Consider the following 17,116-nt stretch of genomic DNA (forward strand, 5'->3'; position numbering starts at 1 on the left):
CAGTTCTCCACGTTTCTGATTATCTACTAGACGTGTAGTTCTGTAACATACATGTATATTTAAGTAATATAGCGAGCTGAAAACTGGATCGTACATAGAAACAACTGCTGCAGTACAGTACAGAGAATAAGTGAATGCAATACGCAGTGAGACAAAGAGGAATGTCGCTTTTTGTCAAAGACAATGAAACCTCCCCTTAGAAAAATTATGAAAGACTGTGCTGCTATACCTCTTACGTTATTTGATTTTCAAACAGCTGAACAGAACTGAATACACTCAGACATTTCTCTTGTTGTGGATTGGCAGGAGAGCCAACCCACTAATGTTAGAGGAAGCCGAAAGGCACGCGTTTAAGCTCACGGAGGCTGGCGTGAGGTCTGGAACAGGACAAGGAAATTAGAACTTAGAGAAAACGGACGCATATGGTGGAATACTTAACTTTAATCCATTAATGTTGAACGTAGCTCTTGTCTGTACATTATTTACAATATCAATAGCAACTGATAATGGCGCTTTGCTAGGTCGTAGCAAATGACGTAGCTGAAGGCTATGCTAACTATCGTCTTGGCAAATGAGAGCGTAATTTGTCAGTGAACCATCGCTAGCAAAGTCGGCTGTACAACTGGGGCGAGTGCTAGGAAGTGTCTCTAGACCAACCGTGTGGCGGCGCTCGGTCTGCAATCACTGACAGTGGCGACACGCGGGTCCGACGTATACTACCGGACCGCGGCCGATTTAAAAGGCTACCACTTAGCAAGTGTGGTGTCTGGCGGTGACACCACATCTCTCTTTACTTATTCTGATCAACACTAAACGGAAACACAACATTTTTAGCGCCACGCAATCTGACTTTCAATAATCCCTACAAAAAAATGGCCCTGACTTACAATAATCTACACCTTTCATGAATCACTTACCTCACAATAATCTTCGTTCCTCGAACTATTGCAATACAGCGAGCGCCAATACTGTCAGCTAAATAAAAAATTCTAACTACTAAAGGCACTAACTACTGATAGGCATACTTAGCAAATGATATATATATATCAGTTCATGACATCCAGTTTTACAATTTTACTCTTTCTGATGGACACACGTCCGGATCATCCGCTCTCAAAACTCCTCCATCTCACTCCCCACATCCACCACTGCTGGCGGCTCACCTCCAACTGCGCAACGCTACGCGCTGTTCACGTCCAACTGCCCAACACTACAACAGCAAAGATTATATTCCAGCAATGCAAACCAGACACAGTCTGCACACAGCACAGTTAGTGATTTTCATAAAGAGCGCTACGTGCCGTTACCAACATAAAAACCTAAACAGCCTACTTACAACAATAAACACACTAAAGTCGCCGTGATTTATGGTGGTCCCCTGGACACTGAAAAAGGCGGGATATGGTTCTTAATAGTGTGTGTAATCACAATGCATGCTCTGCAATGTGCTCCCATGCTAGATACAAGTTTGATAAGCAGTTCTTGTGGTAGAACATTCCATTCCCACACCAGCGCCGTTGACAATAGCTGTGTGAAAGATGGTGCAGGTGGATTTTCTGCAATATATCTTCACAATTCATCCCACGCGTGCATCATTGGATTTAAACTGGGTCAGCGCGCAAGCCAATGTGTTCGCCGAATATCCTCTCGTTCCAAGAACTCGTCCACCTGTGTTCTTCGGAAGCTGTTGGTAGCCAGTATGACCATGCAACATTATGCCTCCTCACACCATAACACCTGGACCATGGAAACGGTCATGGCTGCTAAAGTTCCTGGGCGGACTACATACCATCATATGGCGAGCGGTGGGAACACGTAATGGATCCAGGAAAATTAGCAAACATGAGAGTTTTGGTGATATATGTTCTATTGCATCTACTGACCACCAAATCTTTGAACACGATACACTCAGCGGTCAACGATATTGTGACACTGCACTTGTTCTCCATGTGAGTCTTTTCAGAGGTGCATTCGTCGCAACTTCCATTTTAAGGTGGATAATGCGCGATCATATCGGAATGCGCAGGTGGACGAGTTCTTGGAACGAGAGGATACTCAGCAATGGACCGGCCTGCGCGTTTCCCCAACTTAATCTCACCAAGTCCGCCTAGACTGGGTAAGGTAAATGTTTTGCAGCGCATACAACGACTACCCAACCTTTGTCATTCTCGCTGGTGGAGGAATGTAACGCTCTACTACAATAACTTCCCGACCGCGTGGCCTGCACTGGAACACGTTGCACAGCATGCTTTACTGTCCGTGGGGATCACACAACCTAGTAAGAACTCTCCCGCATTTTTTAATGTCCAGGCTACCACACTGAATCGCGGTGACTACAGTTCAATTACTGTCTTTTAATAAAACTGTCATTTTCGTTCGTCTCGTTACGCATTTCATTCAGTTACCTTCTGTCTATACTGCAGCGTTTCTTTCTACGTACGATCCAAGTTTCATCGAACTACGTTTCTTGGCAGCGACACATCATGAGAAAAGTACTTTCATGCTAAAGTTTTGCACAGCTAATATTTCACAACTTCTGGTGATAAGGTAGACAACAGCCAAAAAATGGTGCAAATGGCTCTGAGCACTATGGGACTTAACTTCTGAGGTCATCAGTCCCCTATAACTTAGAACTACTTAAACCTAACTAACCTAAGGACATCACACACATCCACGCCCGAGGCAGGATTCGAACCTGCGACCGTAGCGGTCGTGCGGTTCCAGACTGTAGCGCCTAGAACCGCTCGGCCACTCCGGTCGTCTACACAACAAACAGCCTGACGCAAACAAGATCATCCTTTAGATACTCTTCAAATGATCCTGTCCTTAGAACGGTGGTTCAACAAGGCCATACTTAACCATTGTTTATTTTCAGGGTGCAACCAGTCCTTTTGGAGACACTATGTTCGCAAGACAAAAGAACTATGGACGAAGACGCCACCTCGTTAATTACTCAGTCGAGTCACATTTGGTCTGTAGCACAATGCGCGTGTGACCTCCCGGTCACTATTCTATCCATTATGGCGAAAAGTAATCTCTAGGTGGGCTATCCCAGATGACAAAACTTCAGGGACTGAGAAAACAATGGTCCTATGAGACACTTCTCGCTGAGACGGATTTTGATAACTGTCAGCCTGAGTTACTTTCCTATAAACTGCATCTCTCAATGTACCATCTCCTTCTTCTTGAGTAACAGTACAAAGAACGCAGGGGTGCTATACTTCTTGACCTCCATAGCGTAGCGAATACTCGCATAAACTGAAATGTGATAGTCCAAAGAGCAATGCAATTTCTCACTTCCATGGGGTCAAATAGTAGACGCGTCATCTACATTTGTGAAATGAAGGGATGTCCACTTTTCTAAATTTTACGGCTATTGTGACCAGATAATCGCAACATTCAATACGCGAGGTTTGATGCGACCCACAACAGCTTTCTATCCTGCCCCCACCTCTTCATCTCGTTGTAGCACTTAACATCCACCCTCCTCAGTTATTTGGAGGATATATTCTAATCTCTACCTTCCCCTACATGTTCGAATCTCTACGGGTCTCTAGAGCGCCAGGGAAGTTATGCCTTGATTTTTTAACACGTGTTCTGTCATCTCGTCTCTTCTACTTGACCGTGTTTTCTACGTGTTCATTTTCTCACCAATGCATCGGGGATTCTCCCCATTTCTGACCAGTCCACTTAATTTACAGCAGCCTTCACCAACATCACTTCTCAAACTTCTCGATTCTATTCTCCCACTGTCCATTCTCTTCTCCCACTGTCGATGATTAATTTACGCAAAATGCTGTTCTCCAGGAATTTCTTCCTCAGATTAGGAGCGACGTTTGATATTAACAGAAAACAAGGTGCAATGAAAGTGCACTCTGCAACAATCTTTAATTTCAAATGTGTTACAGTAAAAGTATCCTCTGCACCCACTTTATTAGATTTGCGAACAGTCGATGTACTTGTAGAAAAGCATCAAAACGAAGGAATTAAGAGACGTTAAAGTCCCCAAAAACACTCAATGTAATTTCGACCTGCTTAAAAAGGGTGAAATTACGGAGCTTTTTTCGAAGAGGTTAAAAAAGATCATCCAACTAGTAGAATTATTTAGTTCGTGATCTAGGTTTCGATATTTCTAAAAATGTCTTCTTCAGAAAGAGTGGGCCTTGTTACATTGCTTGGTGATAATTTACGTTAGTTGAAGCCAATCGACTCTTGTCATACTCATGTATCATATGTCATATGAGAAGAGGCGCTCGGCTTCAGCTAATGTAATTTATCACAATGTGATGTAACAAGGTCCACTATTTCTGAAGCAGATATTTTTAGAAACGTCGAAACCTAGGTCAAGGGTTAAATAAACCTTTGGTTTGCAACTGGTTAGATGATTTTTTCAACCTCTTCAAATTTATACGGTTGCTGATTCACAGCCATGCTTAAGATTTTGGTGTTTTTTTCTTTATTTTGGCTGTCTGAAGTATTGTTGTATCAAAAATGTTGAAATTTGTTGCCACCAGATAGTTCAACAGAATGTTAGAAATATTTTCTCCAACTTTCAGAGTTTAATTCCTGCTACAAATGATGTGACAGCCATCTTATTTGAACCAATGCGCAGTGCTACGCCACCTTTTCTACGTGATTCTGTCCTTGGTTACGATATTTTATTATTTACTGCCATACCATACGAGAACACATCTGTGGAGTATCTGATGCTGCGAACCCATTTACGACGTCGTTAATTACGATTTATTGAAGAAATGCACACGTGGTGGAAGTCAAACTCCAAAGGAAATCTTTAACAGCCTCATCCACGAGAGACGCCCAGAGACAACATTTTGCTCATCTACTGTTGTTAAAATTTCCTCCTGTGATGCTTGTCTGGTGTTCAGTTATGGTAACACTGGAAAAATCAGGTGCCTTATGAGACTAGAATTTGATGCACGTTGCTTCACAGAAAACCTACTGAAGAGAATGGTGATGTCGATATTGCTAGAACTGAAATGTCAGTGCCATAAGGGCACGCCAGGAGGATCAGACTAGAAAAAAAGAACTACATGAAGATCAAAAAGACCAAATGTATTGCCATGGCCAACATTAACATCCTTGTTTCTGGCATAAATGCTAGTAAAATCCTTTTTCTGCATTACCCACAACTTTGATTTTCAGAATATAAGGGAGAATTTTGCTGAATCATTGCACATTAAAAGGCTAAATTTGCTACAGCGTCTGTAAATACTGCGACACAGCTTCCTGCGCTAAAATATTTTTCAAAGTGCGTTACTGTCAATTGTATTTAAATTTATGTGAAACAAATTTATGTCATAAACATAAATTTAAAACTTTATTTCGAGAGTTCTAAGACTAATATTAAAACGCTGGTACCCAGGTTTGTTTATCTAATTACTAAGAATAATATACCACTTTTTGAAAGTGATGAGTGAAGTAAGCAGTGAGAAAATGTTCCTCATGTGATAGCTTGTGTTCTAAAAGCATCCAACAGCTTGCTGATCAAATTGTTTGACAATAAAATTGAAAAAAAGTCCAGTCTATAGCTAGTAACGTGGAGATAACATGCGCAAAATTTGGTTCAATTAACTCTCAATCAGTAAAAGTTACTTTAGCTTACATGTACCCGTGTATTTTCTCATACATCCCCGCCCTCCCCCCCCCCCCCCCCCCCCCCCGCCATCATCAAACTCATTCCACCCAAGAACTTGAGAAATTTCACCGCGATTAACTGTCAAACCGAACTTCTTTCATCGCTGTTTGGATTTCACGTTTGACCTTTAGACTCGAATGAATTCCTACGTCTACACACATGGGGGGGGGGGGGGGGGGGGGGAGATTTATGAACACCACCACCGCTTTCCCGCTACGCAACGCAAGCCCCTACTGCCATCATCCAAACGGCCCACATCCGGCTTGGCTGTGACGCCACGGCTTTTGCTAAACCTAAACGTTCTGAAATTGAACGCTAGACCAGAGATCACGCGCATGAGATGCAAATCCTCCCCGCTGTGCGCATATATTTGCATCAAGAAATGGAAGCTCTTTCTGCTGCGTGCCGGTTGAACTCTGATCGCTTCTTGGTTGTCTACGCCGTAACGCTCGTGTTCAAGAGAGTTGCACAGGTAGCTGCTTGGTCTTGTTCTGTTGCTGCTGATACCAACATTTTAATTGCTTCTGAATGACGAAACATTATAAATATCAACCGTCGGCTGTCAAATTCATTATAAAAAGATTACCTTTATTACATCATGTGACACATTACGGGCGAGTTTTGGCCAGTGGCCATTTCCAAATGCAGTTATGTCGGTGATACGTGTGTCCGTTTAAAAAGTATTTAACGCTACTTGGAAAAAGAGACATAAGGACTCCTTGTGCTGCTAAATACACTAAGCAAGGACTTAGAACCCGTTTGTCAACAGCAGGTGAGTTATATGACGTGTTACAAAATGCTTTCGTGTACGCAGTATAATTATGATATGCAGATTTTCGACGTGTTTGTGCGAGAACAAGGCAATGTCGTTATTTTGCTCCACGAGATCTGACATCTCTGGTATTTATAACTTGACCTGCTCACTGCTATCATAATATAAAGGCTGTATTTACATCTGTCTCTATTTCTGAGCCTGTCACATCATTTTCATTCACATTTTCATTGCCTTCTGCGTCACTCGTTTTATTTACCTAGCTGTGTGTTAAAACCCTGTCCTGTCAAGCTTAATGTGATTTTGTGAATGATCTCGAATAAATATTTTTTATCCCTAACCAAAAAGCCATATCTCCTTCACATAAAATTGCAAACTGAATACGTTTTACAGCTTATTTTTGAATGTGCATCAATTTACAGCTGCTGGCAGTTAACGTAAGACCGGACCTTATAAGTAACTGCGCGTGTACCCTAGGGAAATGTGTTGAGACCCATGTCATTCATGTTGAAATTGAACTGGACACAATACTAAGAGTAACGTCAGATTTTTCCCAAATGTTACTTTTATCTACAGTAGGGTACCGTCTGAAAAAAACGGTTTAAGTACAGTCATATCTTAATAATATTTCAAAGTGGTACCTAGACTGGCAAAGTCTTTACATGTTCAGAGAAGTTGTGCACATCACAAAACTAAAGAACTATGTGCTATGACAGCAATATCGATGTGTTACAGCACGATTCGGTTAACATGTACAAATACCTGGGTGTAACAGTTTGCGGGGATGTGAAATAGAAGGATCACTTTGGCTCAGGCGTAATTATAGCACGTGGCTGACTTTAGTTAATTGATAGGATTCCAGAGAAATGTAGTCTAGAAAGAATATTGCTCGCAAAACACTCGTACGACCCATCCTAGAATACTGCTGACGTATGTGGGATCCACCAGGAGATAGCAAACGTGTACAGAGAGAGGTGGCACGAACGGCCATAGGTTTGTATGACCCATGGGGGAGCGGAGATGCTGAAAAAAACTGAAGTGATGAAAAAGCTGAAGTGATGGATCTAGAAGTATACTACAGCCGCCTACGTACTGATCCTGAGGGGATCGTGAAGCTAACATTGGACTCATTACAGCGTGCGCAGGTATGTTTAAGTACTAATTCTTCCCGTGCTCTATGTGTGAATGCAGCAGGAAAACTCTCTATTAACTGGTACGATGGGGATTATCCCTTAACAAGCACATGTCAGTGCTTTGCAAAGCATGTCTCTAGGTGTGGATGTAACAACACAACATACATACAAATAGCTTATATAGGTGACACTGTCCATTCATGATAACATTTTTTTGTGATTATATACTTTAAATTAAGCCTGTTCTCACGTATTTTAATTATATTAAATTGATTTTTTTCTAAGCCGTATCTGAACCACTGCAAAAGTTTTTGAATGGAACTGTATCTCAACTGTGTAATTACAGTGATATCTGTACAAATTCATCATGTCCCGCAGGAAAAATACGGTTACGTTGTGCATGTGGTCTTCTTCCGTGGGGCGGGGGCACTGATGCTTTTAGCGTTTCGTAACTTGGCGAGCGACATGGGGAGCACGAACAGTCACCATTTTGCCATCATCGAAAGGGGAAGTTGGGTCCCAGTTTGCACCAGAGTCGGGGAGCATAAGTGCAATTCTCGTTATAAATCAATATGTGCGAGTGCAGTGCTTGTTCTTTTCTCGGAATTCGTAATAGAACTGTCTGTTGAGTTTGACCACTGTGCGCAACACGCCGTCACATTAAGAACCAGGTTAGGTGTGCACCAGGTCATATTTAGTTTTAGTGGGTTGCCTAACCGTTGCAAGAAGGTGTAGGAGAACGTAAAGGATCTTGGAATCCAAGCCATGACTGAGACTGACAGATATTTATTTGCTCTAATGAGTGATAACAAGCACTATATAAAATAACAGAGAATAAAGGTTCTCTATAACTCAAATGAAATTGCAAAATGACGCCAATAGTGTGGGGAGATTCCAAAGATCATGTAAGACTGTACCGAGAAGTATAAGAAGACCTACACATCTCAGCAGTTCGGCAAATCAAAGTTAACGATGCAATAAGAGGTAACAAATCATAAGCAAATGGAGCAACACAAGTTTTGTGTCATAGTAAGCGCGTAAAGAGCTGCTCGGAATACGGATCACGCTACTGCAATTGCGACAGTTACAATTTTCCAAAATCAGCGAACTGTGCACCAATCAGCACCAAACGGCAGCCAGAAGAGAAGTTATGATCGCAGCGGATGAGCACGAAACACACATCTTTCTCCATGGCTCTCTACTTTAAAAAAAAAAAAAAAAAAAAAAAAAAAAAAAAAAAAAAAATGGAGGGGAAGACTCAATGATGAGAATATCGCTTATTTCATGAAACAACAGGGGTATCCTGCAGAACCGTCCCACTTCTCACATACACTACTGGCCATTAAAATTGTTACACCAAGAAGAAGTGCAGATGATAAACGGGTATTCATTGGACAAATATATTATACTAGAACTGACATGTGATAACATTTTCACGCAATTTGAGTGCATAGTTCCCGAGAAATCAGTACCCAGAACAACCACCTCTGGCCGTAATAACGGCCTTGATACGCCTGGGCATTGAGTCAGAGCTCGGATGGCGTGTACAGTTACAGATGCCCATGCAGCTGCAACACGATACCACAGTTCATCAAGAGTACTGACTGGCGCATTGTGACGAGCCAGTTGCTCGGCCACCATTGAGCAGACGTTTTCAATTGGTGAGAGATCTGGAGAACGTGCTGGCCAGGGCAGCAGTCGAACATTTTCTGTATCCAGAAAGGCCCGTACAGGACCTGCAACATGCGGTCGTGCATTATCCTGCTGAAATGTAGGGTTTCTCAGGGATCGAATCAAGGGTAGAGCCACGGGTCGTAACACATCTTAAATGTAACGTCCACTGTTCAAAGTGCCGTCAATGCGAACAAGAGGTGACCGAGACGTGTAACCAATGGCACCCCATACCATCACGCCGGGTGATACGCCAGTATGGCGATGACGAATACACGCTTCCAATGTGCGTTCACCGCGATGTCGCCAAACACGGATGCGACCATCATGATGCTGTAAACAGAACCTGGATCATGCAAAAAAATGACGTTTTGTCATTCGTGCAACCAGGTTCGTCGTTGAGTACACCATCGCAGGCGCTCCCGTCTGTGATGCAGCGTCAAGGGTAACCGCAGCCATGGTCTCCGAGCTGATAGTCCATGCTGCTGCAAACGTCGTCGAACTGTTCGTGCAGATGGTTGTTGTCTTGCAAACGTCCCCATCTGTTGACTCAGGGATCGAGACGTGGCTGTACGATCCGTTACAGCCATGCGGATATGAGGCCTGTCATCTCGACTGCTAGTGATACGAGGCCGTTGGGATCCAGCTCGGCGTTCCGTATTACCCTCCTGATCCCACCGATTCCATGTTTTGCTAACAGTCATTGGATCTCGACCAACGCGAACAGCAGTGTCGCGATACGATAAACCACAATCGCGATAGGCTACAATCCGACCTGTATCAATGTTGGAAACGTGATGGTACGCATTTATCCTCCTTACACGAGGCATCACAACAACGTTTCACCAGGCAACGCCGGTAAACTGCTGTTTGTGTATGAGAAATCGTTTGGAAACTTTCCTCATGTCAGCACGTTATAGGTGTCGCCATCTTCTTCCTGTCGGTTAAATTTCGCGTCTGTAGGACGTCATCTTCGTGATTTAGCAATTTTAATGGCCAGTAGTGTATAAAAGAGGTCGATACTGGGGTGGAGCTGTATCCCATCAAACTGTCGGCTTCTTCGTGTCAAGCACGGTGGCACGGTGACTCAATTCGATTGGTAACACCTAATTTTGGAGTGAAAAGAATGGACGTTCCATACTGTATGGGTGGCATCTGAGTAGGAAAACGTGTCATGTTCAATTATATTATGGGGATGCAAATGGTGCACGGCACCTTCTGCTGATGGCTAGGAGAGGCGTCGGCTTTGCCGGCAAAAGCTCAGAGCTCGCTTACTTCCACGAAAAGTGACCAGCTCTCAGGGGACTTGGCCCTTCGCAAAGAGATCTTCCTGCCGACAAAGAGAACCCAGAGAATACCTTCCCAGTGAGATAAAAGCAAAGATTTCATCCCAGAAAGTGTGTACAGTACACTACATGAAATTAACCACTTATTGGTGACAGAAATAAATCAGTATTGCGTAGTGATATGTGATCAGTGTAACAAGTGGTTCAAATGGTGGTAAAGTATTGAAACCTCGATTACAACTGTTTCAAAACTACGAACATTTAAGTGCCCTGGTGAAAGAGTATAGAGGCAAGTAGACCTTACTGAATTTGACTCCACGACGATGATGATAAAAAACCAGTTTAACACGATGCGAATGCTACACATTGGAAACTACTTGAACACTGACTCAAATGTAAAGTACATTCGATACTCCTGTATTTCCATCCCTGTGGTATATATTGACTAAGATTTCATCCCTGCCGGCCTGTGTGACCGAGCAGTTCTAGGCGCTTCAGTCTGGCACCGTGCGACCGCTACGGTCGCAGGCTCGAATCCTGCCTCGGGTATGGATGTGTGTGATGTCCTTAGGTTAGTTAGGTTTACGTAGTTCTAAGTTCTAGGAGACTGATGACCTCAGATGTTCAGTCCCATAGTGCTCAGAGCCATTTGAACCATTTATCCTTGACAATATTTGGCGAAAAGATGTGTTACGCGTCGTCTACTGCCGAACTATGCAACGAGAGTGAACCTTTTATAAAAGTAAACCAAATACGAGTACATTTTTCTACGGAATGCAATTATACAAATGTGGCGTTTATAACGTACTTCCCCTGTTTACATGGTGAACACCACCTGAACACGTGTAAATCATCAGCTGAAATTAATAAAAATAATGTTTTATACGAGGTTCTCGTGTACGCCTTATAATCTCTCCTGAAAATTTATCTCCAATCCCAAATTTTAGTTTGCCTTTTCTTTACAATCCCTTTTATGAAAATATTAATAAATACAATGTACTGAACCTTATTTCGATTTACTTGCAGTGTAAGTACTGAAAAATTGAAAATAAAAGGTTTCCGAGTAGACGCTGTACCCCATGACTCTCCGATTACCCTAGCGCGCTCTTTCCGCTGCATCAACTGGTAGTTGGAAGCTACGCCAACACAAATAGCTAATTCCTCGACCGACCCGCGACAAAACTGATATTTTCTCTAAACGCTTGGCCATCTGGAGCTTGCACTTCTGTCCATTTAGTTATTTCCAGGCCTTACATACATTATAAATTCGAATGAAATCGGTGATGGCCAGTAGCCGCGGTTCCCTTGTAACCCACACTTGGATGGTTGCTTTGAAAGGGTGTTGTCGATTCTCTTTCTTCCCTATGCTACTCTAATCCGCTCTTGTTCTCCATCTCTAACGACCTTGCCCTGGATGGTACATTAATTTACATTCGTTTTGAGGCTTTTCTGTTGAAGAAAAACTCTATTTGTGAGGTATAAGTAGTGTTGCGCTCTACCAAAACTACAGTTCGATAGTTTTAGTAGTAAATGGTAGGGTTACAGGCTGTATTGGTAGCATTGGTAGGGAAAGAAACATAAACAAATGCGTAAGAGAGAAACTGGGAGCCAACGATTCCTCCTCGTTTCTTGTTTGTTTGCTTGTTTGTTTTGCACATAATTGTAACTGCCCATCATTCAGTCTTAGTCCACTGTGGATTTTTTATCCTCACGGAATACAAATTGCATAAGAAATAAAAATTAGTTGCTTGCGTACCGTCTGCGCTTTAATGTAACCAAGCCAACTACTTTTGATGGAAGTACATGCACAAATATAAAAATAATTATTTTTGCTATTTTGTACTGAACAGAACGTCTTTCATCATCATCAAACGCAAGAGTTTCCTATTATTATTGACAGGTGAGAAAGTTGTTTATAAATAACAGAAACATGCTTTATATAAGATCGATGAAGTACTGAAGTAATGTTTGAAACTTTTTTTTTGCTTTCCGTGTTCTTTTTATTTTATATTTTTGTTGAAACTGTGCTTTCTAGTGCTGTATAATAAATATGTATTGTTTTTTTATTGTTTTTGCTAAACATCCCCATGTTTCAAATCAACAGTTTCCAATACAACGTGAATTAAACATTGAACTTGTCGGTTTTGCTATAAATTAATATTTATTTTTAAGTAACAGACACGAGGATAACTATGTAGATCAAAAATGTTTCGTAGACTATGTGGTTCTGTATATATACTCACTCAGTATGTAGACGGTTTTCCGCTTCCAGTTTTTAAGGGAATCTAGTAAGACACTGATCACATATGTAAAGAAAGCGATCGTTAAGTGGTAACACCTGATAAATATGCAACGCACCTAACACACAGGTAACGGGGGTAAGATCTTGACTTACCGAAGCTATTAGGAAAATTACCGTAGTCTGCGCCTACTTATGGTAGTCTACGGTAACCTACGGTAGTTTTACAACTCTAGCTATAAGTGTGATACCTTAACCACTGTGTCCATGTTACAGGAATGCTGTGACTAATGCAATTTTGATGTGACAGATGGAGTAGAACTTAGTTTTTGCTAGTCCATATGCAGCTGCAAGTAAACCATTAGAGGCGTTAACTACAGTAGTACTCACTTGACCGTCTCAATAAAGGGAATGCTCTTACCTGTTGCTGCCCCAGGTGTGGAAGATGTAAGTTGAGTTGCCTCTCTTAAGGTGCGTGAATTATTTTCATTTTGCCCATCCTGTTCAGCTAAGCCTTGTAACGAGGAAAGATATCTGGTACTGATATAAGGATAGGAGGATACAGATTTACTGGAAGTAATAACTCACTGTGAACGTATGTTGATCCCTGCCTTAGCTGCAAGTACTGGCAATGCAGTTCCGAGAAGAAGAATATTCAAGCATGTCGTTTTCTAGACGATGATTAATTAGTTCAAAACTTGTTACTGAAGGATAACATTATTTTGAGAGTGTGTAAGGTCAGCATATTATTTCAGTCACTCTGTAAATTCTGTTTCTTACAGAAACTTCGATATGCATAGCTCACAGACAGCAAAATCATGTATCTGTCTTTGACCACTGGTACAATATCTTTGTGTTGGTACACTGCCTCTGCCTAATGGCGCTTGCCACGTTACCCGCATTGAAAGTTGAGCAGTGCTGAGTAGCAGACGTATTTTGAAGAATGGTCAGGAAATTTTCTTTATAAGTGTGATATGAGCTTGATGAAATTGGAATATGCATATTTTTCGTGCAATCATAAAGAGAGAAGCTAAGATTATTAATGAGTTTTTCCGAAATGTTGAGAGATTGACATTTGTACACAGGCACGTAGCATCGATTTGTGTTATTAACGAAGCTCATGTTATTAGGATTGTTATATGGATTGCTCTGATAGGAAGATGAGATTCCCCTTACTAAAAGCTATTTCTTGAAGTCATGTTATGTAAGTACTGTTGTAGACATTCAATTGATGTTTAAAGCATTACTTTTCAAAGTAAAGTTTCATCTGAATTTTGTCGGAAGTCATTCCCACCCTTCATTGAGTTTGATACGTAATAGCACTTTCTGGAACGGAATTTTCAGTTGTAGTTTTTGATGTTGCTTTGCTGCTGTATGCCGTGCACTGCTTTCGAGAAATCTGCAAAAATGCTTATCAAGACACGATGTCAGTGAAAACATTCTTTAGGGCCAGGAATTTCTTCGTAAGTTTAGTTGCACATTCATTTCAGATATCAGGTTACACTCACGGTAGCATTGCATTTTTTTTAGAAACAGTCAGCCTCAAATTGTAGACAGTTTTTAGCAAGTTATATTAAGTCTTTGTGTAACTCAGTATAGTCAGATTTTTGCACAGTACACGAGTTTAAGTTAGGAATTCGTTTGATAATCATTTCTGAGAAGTTCTGATTACAGCTTTAGGAAGATATACTCACATAGAGAGAAGCAGACAACCGATTAAGTTACAAGGATGTTTTGGAAGTAGCTACATTGAAATTTAGTGTATCATTTTAAACAACGTCGTGTCATTATTAGGCCTTGGATTTTTAGTGAAAGGCCGTGGCGAAAAAGCTCGATAACGTGCGACTTTTTAAGCGAAGACGGTGCAAAAAGGTGCCAAATACGAAAATTTGGTGTGCAATACATTTTCCACCATTAAATCAAAAATCTCGCAAACAAATTAACTGAAACATTGAAAAATCTAGTGAAGCGCATCACTGTCTACAGTAACCTACGTCAGTGTCTGATTCAGGAAACTGCTGAAACAAATAACATCCAGGCTGCATCTCCGAATATTCAGCAAATATTTCTAAGTAGAAAAGGAACATGCTGTATCAACAGAGACAAGACGTGGGTGTTTTGTTTTTAAACTGCAGTCAATATACTTGTTCGCTGCTGCGTCTACCACACCAGCGTTTTCGGCTAAGCCTTCATCCCTGTTTCCTTTTTCCAGTACCTTCAAGCATATCCTCCATTTTTCAAAAAACATACCACCAGTTTGCCGGCCGGGGTGGCCGAGCGGTTCTAGGCGCTACAATCTGGAACCGCGCGACCGCTCCGGTCGCAGGCTCGAATCCTGCCTCGGGCATGGATGTGTGTGATGTCTTTAGGTTAGTTAGGTTTAAATAGTTCTAAGTTCTAGGGGACTGATGACCTCAGAAGTTGAGTCCCATAGTGCTCAGAGCCATTTGAACCATAGCCATACCTCCAGTTTTCTCTTGGCTGTTGTCAAGAAGGAGTTTCTGTTCAAATTAAAGTTCATGTTGCAGTTATTGTTTACCTGCTATTTCTGTAGTATTTCTTACAGCTGAAAATCATCTGGCAAAGCATCTTAAAACCTGAATACAGCCTCAGAACTATTACAGGTTAACACTGTAGCTTTGAACCAAGTAGCTTATACGGGTCACACACGAACTCTTGTGGTTAAGCTCAACGGACAAAAATATTAGTCACCCCAATGCGCACGCCAAGCTGAGTCGTGAAGGCTTCACAGAAGGCCCAGCGGTAGAGTCACGTACTGAACGGCACACACATCGTCTCTACGTGAGCATAAGGAAGCAGCGATCATTGAGACATTTATGTTTCAAGCGGACATGGTTCGTAGACACGAGTAAATGTACACGTTACAGAGGGCAAATGGGGGCAAACGTGTTTGGCTACGTCTATGGCCATACGGCGCGGATTAGTTGATGTTCCGTGGCGTATTGGCCAATGCGTCTGTAAGAAGTGGTGTAACACACGTAGCGACGAAACACGCCTTACGTATTGTGGTCAGAAAAAGATCGTGACTGAGAGGGAGCCGCGACGATTTTTACGGCTTGTGAATCAAAATGTTTCCAAACCCGGCAGGAGTTGTCGCAGACGGTGAATGGAAGTGCGTCACCACCTGTTTGCGAGTGGACTTTGCGACGGGAACTGCATGCAATGAACATTTGGAGTCGATCGCATCGCAAGCAGCCATAGCTCACACAAGTGCATCAAACAGCGCGACTTCAATGGGATGAAAGTCATTGAAGGTGGACAATAGCTGACTGGTGGAACGTAAGTTGGTCTGACGACTCACGTTTTTGCCTATATTCAAATCAGCACGTCGTCGATTGCATGGAAGGCCAAATCAACCATTTCATTTGAATGTGTGCAGGGTCAGGTTAAAAACACAGGTGGATTTGTGATGATTTGGGGGTGTTTTTCTTAACAAGAATTGGACCCGCTCAGTGAGGCGACCACTAATATGAAGACCTGCAGCGGATAGGCACTTGGTGCATGGAGTGGCAACTGACCCTTAACATAGACAAATGTAATGTATTGCGAATACATAGAAAGAAGGATCCTTTATTGTATGATTTTATGGTAGCAGAATAAACACTGGTAGCAGTTACCTCTGTAAAATATCTGGGAGTATGTGTACGGAACGATTTGAAGTGGAATGATCATATAAAATTAATTGTTGATAAGGCGGGTGCCAGGTTGAGATGCATTGGGGGAGTGCATAGAAAATGTAGTCCATCAACAAAGGAGGTGGCTTACAAAACACTCGTTCGACCTATACCTGAGTATTGCTCATCAGTGTGGGATCCGTACCAAATCGGCTTGACAGAGGAGACAGAGAAAATCAAAAGAAGAGCGGCGCATTTCGCCACAGGGTTATCTGGTACGCGTGATAGCGTTACGGAGGTGTTTAGCAAACTCAAGTGGCAGACTCTGCAAGAGAGGCGCTCTGTATCCAAGCTGTCCAGGTTTCGAGAGGGTGCGTTTCTGGATGAGGTATCGAATATATTGCTTCCCCCTACTTATACCTCCCGAGGAGATCACGAATGTAAAATTAGAGAGATTCGAGCGCGCACGGAGGCTTTCCGGCAGTCGTTCTTCCGGCGAACCATACGCGACTGGAACAGGAAAGGGAGGTAATGGCAGTGGCACGTAAAGTGCACTCTGCCACACACCGTTGGGTGGCTTGCGGAGTATAAATGTAGATGTAGATGTTCAAACAGTCTCAATGAGCAGGTTTTGCCTTCCAGTCGACGTCACCATGATAAGCATGCTATTGACAGCCCTTTTTTTTTCAAGGAAACTGAAGCAGAGTTCATCGGGCTGGAAGAA

Source organism: Schistocerca americana, chromosome 2 (genome assembly GCF_021461395.2).
Source record: "Schistocerca americana isolate TAMUIC-IGC-003095 chromosome 2, iqSchAmer2.1, whole genome shotgun sequence".
NCBI lineage: Eukaryota > Metazoa > Arthropoda > Insecta > Orthoptera > Acrididae > Schistocerca > Schistocerca americana.